Below are 8,801 nucleotides of genomic sequence, written 5' to 3' on the forward strand. Positions count from 1 at the left end.
AACTCAACTGTCCAACAACGGGAACCCAATTTTAATTCTTCTTTTATCAAAAACCAAACGCAACCTAACTTGAACAAAACCACAGAACCCATTTTTTTTTCTATACGTTCATCTTTTTGTCCAAAACTCGAATTCGAATCAAACTTCAAAATCTAATAACGCAGTTATGTTAGGAATCATACATGTAAACTTTCTTCAAAATCCCAGGTTCCAATTCTTCTTATCGAGTTGTAATTTACGAGTCAAAGTTATTTTTACAAAAAGTCAAAACTTTTGTTCATCGCGAAATTCATAATCGTTTCGATGTTTTCAGTTAATTTGGCGATTGATAAAATTTCTAACGGAGATTTGAAACACATTTCATGTTATAACCTTTGTCTATAACAATCTAAATATCAAAATCTATTTTTTTTTTGTTAGTACAGCGACGAGCTGCTCTTTATTTTTTTATTTTTTTTATTTTATCCAATTAATCATAAATCAATGGATACATGAGTGTATATCAAATCATAAATTGAAACTGGAAATCACGTGGGAAGTTTTGTGTTCATAAATTTTTTTTCTTTTCTTTCGAACGAGCAGCAACCTTTAATTTTTTTTTCTTGTTGAGTCTAGAGATTCACAACTCTAAATCGTTTTTTTTTTCTCCTGTTTCAATTATATAACCAAATTGTTTGCTTTGGTTAAATTTTTTTTGGTGGATTGAAATTTGTTGAGGAAGAAGAAGGAAACATGAATTACGAGTTAAGTAGATTAAAGTTAGGATTTGTTTCACTAATAACATAACAGATCGATGGTAAAGGAGGTTTATGTTGAGCGAGAGGTCTTAGGTTTGAAACTAGGCCACTGCAAAACAATTTTTTTTTACAAGGGAAGCTTGGGCTGGAACTTTATGTAGGCTGCCCTGTTGGGCCGAATTTATTTGATGGGCCGTGTACCATTTCGTGTTTGGGCCGGACTAATAATAAACGGATTAAATAGTTTAGTTGGGAGTATAAACAGAAAAATGAAAATGGTGGGATGGTTAGTGGTGTATTCGGACGAACGAGAGGTCATGGGTTCGAGTCCCGTTTCGGGCATTTATTTTACAAGCTAACTCTTAAGGTAGTTTTCATTTTTAGATTTATTATTATTTTTATTGTTATTATTATTATTATCATTATTATTATTATTATTATTATTAACATCATTAACAAATATGATTTTACCATTTTATTATTATTAAGATAAGTATTATTATCATTATTATTATTATTATTATTATTATTATTATTATTATTATAGAAGATATTAGCGTTGTTATTACTAAACTTATTATCACTAGTAATAAAAGTACTATTGTAGTTAATATTAGTATCAGTATTATTAATATTATAATTATTATTACCAAAAGTATCATTTTTATGAAAACTATCAAAGTTATCATTTTTATTTATTTAAAAATTAACATTTTTACTAGAGTTATTATACTTATTAAAAGTTATCATTATTAAAAATTATGATTATCTTTATTATTACTACTATTACTATCAATATTATTACTATCATTTTTATCATTATCACAACTACTACAAATAGATTTTTTTTTAAAAAAAATATATAACACTATTTTTATTAATAAAAAGATATAAATTACGCTGTATATAAAAGATATCAATTAAAATATAAATATATATTTTATCATATATAAACCTTAATATACAATTTTATTATTATTAATGATGAATAATAGTTACATAAAATTTTATAAATAATAATCATTTTCAAATATATTTACAAACTAAATAAATAATATATAAAGTTATAATATATGGAATTGTTCGATTACGAGTATATATTTTAATATATATAAATGATATAGGTTCGTGAATCCGAGGCCAACCCTATACTTGTTCAATCTCGTCATATGTATTTTTACTACAAAATACAATAGGTGAGTCCATTTGATTCCCTTTTACTCTTTATATTTTTGGGACTGAGAATACATGCGCTACTTTTACAACTGCTTTATTAAATGCTTTTGAAATATATTTTGAACTGCGAATACATGAAATGCTTTTATAAATGTTTGATGAGATAGACACAAGCAAAACATTCCTCGAATGAATTACGTGGACGTGATAATTGCCACAATTGATATGAATATTTTTCCCCTAATTATTATTGCTTGGTAACCTAAGAATTAGGGAACATCACTAATTTTGAGAATTAGTGCACGCCTAATTGACGCGAATCCTAAAGGTAGCTACCGGGTTTAACACCCCCACCCAGAATGTTCACTAGACGGAAGGGCTAGTGGGCGTGGTGTTTAGTACTTCGAAGTTTATATGATTATTATACAGACGAGATGTTCTGTTTGGGGATATTATTATGCGCATTATATGTTAAGATCGGTTACCAAGCCAAGCTATGAAAGAAATGAAAAGTGAATGTTATGTATCGAGAGAATGATTTTATACACAGGTTATGTGTATGTTATTTTTGTGCACGAGATATGTGTACGGTTACTAAGATTTATGAAAGATGATTTCGTACACGAGAAAGGTGTACTGTATTTAAAAGATATCGTATGTACATTACAGGTGGGTATAGGATTCGGGCCCATTTGTACCATGCACGATTTAAATCTTGTGGTCTATCAAAATGATAAATTTTATTGTTTTATGATAAACCTATGAACTCACCAACCTTTTGGTTGACACTTGAAAGCATGTTTATTCTCAGGTATGAAAGAAATCTTCCGCTGTGCAATTGCTCATTTTAAAGACATTATTTGGAGTCGATCATCGCAATGGGACCAGATGTTGGTGACTTTGTCCAGATGGATTAGGACGGGGTTTGACATGTGGTATCAGAGCGGTGGTCTTAGCAAACCAGGTCTTGCATTAGTGTGTCTAACTGATAGTTGTTTAGATACATTAGTGAGTCTGAACTTCGACCGTGTCTGCATGTCAAAAGTTTTGCTTATCATTTCGTGTCGAAAATTACCTGCTTATTATTCTTAGGGAATCATTTGCTTATCATTCTTAGTCTAGACACGTCTTACTGCCTCTATTGCATAGATAGTGTATAGATAAATTCATATCTTAGCGTATCTGTTATTGTTACCTTTGCCTGACAGCTTCCGTAGATTCCTCCGTAACTTATGGGATTTTAGTATTATATATGCATATGTAAATTATGTATTGCAGGGTACTAATCTACATCCTATAATCTATTCCTTATCGAAAACCCTTTATCTAATCGTACGAAATGGAACTCGTCATTAGTTCAAGTTCTCCGGAACCCGACAGCCATCCCGACATGAATGTCCACCTAAGATCCGAAAGCAGTGTGACCGGAATGGATCAACCAATTAGCCATTGTCCATTCTGGATGAATTGGGTATGAGTTCATAGCCGACTTAATCAATGGAGATGCGAAGAAGGCGATCCCTTCCACCAACCGAATTCACCTTTTGGTGAAGAACCTGAAGCACTTACCGGCGAACCTATCTGAAACACCATTTTCAGCCTCATTTCTAGAGTAGCTCGACACGATTATATTCTATCCACAATTCTAAACCTTATTCATCCGCTCGTTCCGACCGACAATCATACCGGAATAATGGAAGAAGTCAACGAGCTTCCCGCTCGAGTAATCAGTTTGGAAAATGTGGTGCAAAACCTACCAGCTTCAGCAACAGCACCGGCAATATCTGCAGCACAAGTCTCAACACTACAAGCCTCAAACTCACAGTCTGTACCTCCAGCATAATCATCATACTACATGATGTCCTACATCGATTATCTTCGTTCTACATGATGTTCTACATCATTTATCTTCGTACGACATGACGATTATGTAATCTCTAATGTTCTAGAGAATATATATTCTTGTACTAACGATAAATCAAATGAGATTAATATCATATTAACTCATTAAATCCATGATTACATCTGAATAAAATATATATGTATATATGTTTTCATAAATGTTGTAATTAAAAAAATTCTTTTGTACAAACTGTTATTGGTGAAAATATTTTAACGGGTAGGTAATACCTGAGGAAATATTTAGTTTTCATATTAACATGTTATACTGTACATTCTTCGAATCTGATTCAACAGTCATTTACTATCCTACTTACATCTACAAAGATACGAATCCGTTCACCGCAGAATAACCATTTTCATTCAATTTCATATTTGGATTTTGACCTATCAGAATCCAACAAGTGGCATAATGAAGAAAACACTGGACAAAATAAAATTTGTTAGAAACAAATAAATTAACTATGAGAAATTTTGTTAAGAATCCACGCTAACTGTTCCTAGCTAACTGTTAATTCCGTATTACCTTTTATTTATCGCAATTTATTTATCGCAATTTATTTATCGCAATTTATTTATCGCATTTTATCTATCGCAATTTTAATTCTCGCAATTTTATTTATCGTCATTTAATTTCTGTTATTTACTTTACGCACTTTATTTATCATCATTTAATTTTTGTTATTTATTTTACGCACTTTAAATATCGGGACACGTATACAAGGTTTTGACATATCATATCGACCCATATATATATATATATTATTTGGAATAACCATAGACACTCTATATGCAGTAATGCTGGAGTTAGCTATACAGGGTTGAGGTTGATTCTATAATAATATATATACTTTGAGTTGTGATCGAGTCTGAGACATGTACACGGGTCACGATACGTATTAATTAATTCGATTATTATATATTAAATTATATATGAATTATTGAACTGTTAACTGTGGATTATCGACTGTGGACTAATGACATTGGACAATTAAAATGAATTAAAATATTGATTATAATATATGAAACTAAATAATTCTTCAAGTTTGCCACTTGATTTCATATTAAACCTCATTTGTATCTTGACGATTGCAATCCGCGTTCAAACTTGTCATGATTCTTGAAAACACCTCAATCTCGAGGATGAACCAACCGCACTTCATCTACGGAAGAAAAGATTTATGCATATAGTTATGCACCTAAAAAACTCGCGGAAATTGAGTGAACGTTTAACAAGTATCTGTGCTAGCTTCTTTGGCATAGTTATTATCGAAAATAACTTTGTAACTCCTTTTCAAATTAGCCAATTTTGTCACAGCTCCAGCAAATCAACATCGACCTTTCATTCGAATAAGTCTTATTATAACCTTGATGTATACAAATGCCCTTTTGTCATTGCTACAGGAAAACCTTTTATATTCCGCCACAATAGCAGTAAACTTACCAACAACTTCATTGATCTTTGACTTTCCGAAAAATCATTATATTTATCGAAACCCTGTCATATACTCATCCGCATTTTGTAAACAAGAATTGCCATACCAATTATCGAGAATTAGCAATCAGTATTTTGAAATCTCGCAGCATGGCTACATCAACAATTATATGTATACATATAACCTTTATCTCTTAGAATTATAACCTTCCACTCTGAAATTTTGAAAAGCACCCAGTCTACAAATCAATACTTCAAATTCTGAAAAAGCTGAATACAACAGCAAAAACTGTACAAGCTGAATACAGCAGCAAAAACTGTACACGACCTTAACCGTCGAAGGTATAAAGATAAAGAATAGTATGTTGGCAAAGCTCAGAAAAGTTGGAACTGAAAACCGGATTGAGTAAACCATGAAGAAGACTCTGAACAAATTACAAGGACTAAACTTGTACAGAAAGAATCCAGATGATTCTGTTTCTGACGAAATCTTTAACGAATACCTTACTCCTAAATCGCCCTAAACCATTGTGAATAAATTTCTTCACCACACTTTGAATTTAAAATTCTAAGATATTATCGTATCTTTCATTGTAAATATCCTCAATATTTCTGAAGATATCTTCATAAATATTCTCGTCCGATATTAATTATCTCTCCGCTCTATCTGTGTTATATCATAAAGAAACTGTTTTGGTTTCTAAAATTCTGAAAAATTCGAATTTGAATTATGAATAATTTTGAGGTAGTGTTGGGAACTGAAGCATGAGTTAGTATAATATAATGACACTTGATCAACGTGATTATATTACAGTAAGTCATGCTGAGTTTCTAATGGAACGTGATGATTCACAGACCCTACAGTCATCATGTGCCATGTTACACGACTCTTACATTCTATCTAATCTATAAATATATCAAGAACATATTCTCTTGATAGTTCTATCTTTTTCGTAACTTTTGGTAATTTAACCAATCAAGATCGTGCTATTACAATCTCTCTTTTAGAACATTAGCCATGTTCATTCGAAACTCCATATTTACGAATTCTGGACCATTACTTGTGGAGAGAAAACAAAAGGATGGAACTCCAAAATATAAAGAAAATGAAAGGAGTGGATTTACAGTAAAATGTCCGACACTGCAATCGAGTCATATCATCGCATTTAATCAAAGAGGATCATAATTTCCTTAAATTCCGAAGAATCAAATCTTATTGCAAAGATTTTCTCTAAATTTCTTGAATTCCGGAAATCCACCGTACCTACGTCAAAAGTTAAATCTCTATCTCAATCTTTTGTGGCAGCTTCACTTGTACGCTTCACATAATTGTTTTATCTATATTACCCAATGGTGATAAAACTCTATCTATCAACTCATATTCATCATAAAAACTTATTTATTGTTAACTATGACAACTCCACTCAAATTTCGGGACGAAATTTCTTTAACGGGTATGTACTGTGACGACCCGGAAAATTTCAACTAATTTTAAATTAAACTCTCGATACGATCTAATATTGTTGACACGATATGCAAAGTCTGTTAAGTGGAGTCTCAAAAATTTTGAACTGTTGACCTTCGACCATTCCCGACGATTCACGAACGTCTATTTGTAAATAGAAATGTATGTATTTAAACATATAGTATTTAAATAAATGTAATCTGTAATATTACAAAATTTAGTTATTTGAATTAATTATGTAAAATAAAGTAATATATGATATTATAATTTAAAATGTATCTATATATATATATATATATATATATATATATATATATATAAAGTATATTGAATATATATATTTGATTTCGAATTTATTTAGTAAACGATAGTAGCACTCATTTGTCATTCAAATGATAGTAAACAAGTTAAAAATAAACTTATATGATTTTAAAATAAACTTATATATATAAATAAACTTATATAAATATATATATATGATTTTAAAATATATATATAAATAAACTTATATGATCCGAAAATGAGTTCTAAAAATTTTGGGCTTACTAAAAATTTATTTAGGACCTAGTTATAAAATTTTAACACTTTTTTTATATTTTACCCATAAATGAGAGGGACAGTTGATGTAATTTTTATTTATTAAATTAATGACTGAATTTTATACCATAATGACCAAAATAAATAAATATAATTAATTTAAAAATACGAGATTTTTCTAAACACTTTTATCCGCCACTAATTACGCACGATACACCGCCCGTGAAAACTGTCGGCACAATAATCCATTTGAGAGATGGCTTCACTGTTTTTAACTTTAAATTGATGACATGTATTGATTGATTACTCATATATATTATTATTATTATATTATTCTATCATTATCTGTATATATATTATTTCTATGAAATGGGCATTCAAATGTCATCACCATCCCATTTATTTTCTTTCTAGTATTTTCTTTCACCATCCCACCAACTCAACTGTCCAACAACGGGAACCCAATTTTAATTCTTCTTTTATCAAACACCAAACGCAACCTAACTTGAACAAAACCACAGAACCCATTTTTTTTTCCTATACGTTCATCTTTTTGTCCAAAACTCGAATTCGAATCAAACTTCAAAATCTAATAACGCAGTTGTGTTAGGAATCATACATGTAAACTTTCTTCAAAATCCCAGGTTCCAATTCTTCTTATCGAGTTGTAATTTACGAGTCAAAGTTAGTTTTACAAAAAGTCAAAACTTTTGTTCATCGCGAAATTCATAATCGTTTCGATGTTTTCAGTTAATTTGGCAATTGATAAAGTTTCTAACGGAGATTTGAAACACATTTCGTGTTATAACCTTTGTCTATAACAATCTAAATATCGAAATCTATTTTTTTAGTTAGTACAGCGACGAGCTGCTCTTTATTTTATTTATTTATTTTTTTTATTTTTTATTTTTATCCAATTAATCATAAATCAATGGATACATGAGTGTATATCAAATCATAAATTGAAACTGGAAATCACGTGGGAAGTTTTGTGTTCATAATTTTTTTTTTTTCTTTTGAACGAGCAGCAACCTTTTATTTTTTTATTTTTTTATTTTTTTTCCTTGTTGAGTCTAGTGATTCACAACTCTAAATGGTTTTTTTTTTTCTTTCTCCTGTTTCAATTATATAACCAAATTGTTTGCTTTGATTAATTTTTTTGTTGGATTGAAATTTGTTGAGGAAGAAGAAGGAAACAGGAATTACGAGTTAAGTAGATTAAAGTTAGGATTTGTTTCACTAATAACATAACAGATTGATGGTAAAGGAGGTTTGTGTTGAGCGAGAGGTCTTAGGTTCGAAACTAGGCCACTGCAAAACAATTTTTTTTTACAAGGGAAGCTTGGGCTGGAACTTTATGTAGGCTGCCCTGTTGGGCCGAATTTATTTGATGGGCCGTGTACCATTTCGTGTTTGGGCCGGACTAATAATAAACGGCTTACATAGTTTAGTTGGGAGTATAAACAGAAAAATGAAAATGGTGGGATGGTTAGTGGTGTATTCGGACGAACGAGAGGTCATGGGTTCGAGTCCCGTTTTGGGCATTTATTTT

This window comes from Rutidosis leptorrhynchoides, chromosome 10 (assembly GCF_046630445.1).
Source record: "Rutidosis leptorrhynchoides isolate AG116_Rl617_1_P2 chromosome 10, CSIRO_AGI_Rlap_v1, whole genome shotgun sequence".
Classification (NCBI taxonomy): domain Eukaryota; kingdom Viridiplantae; phylum Streptophyta; class Magnoliopsida; order Asterales; family Asteraceae; genus Rutidosis; species Rutidosis leptorrhynchoides.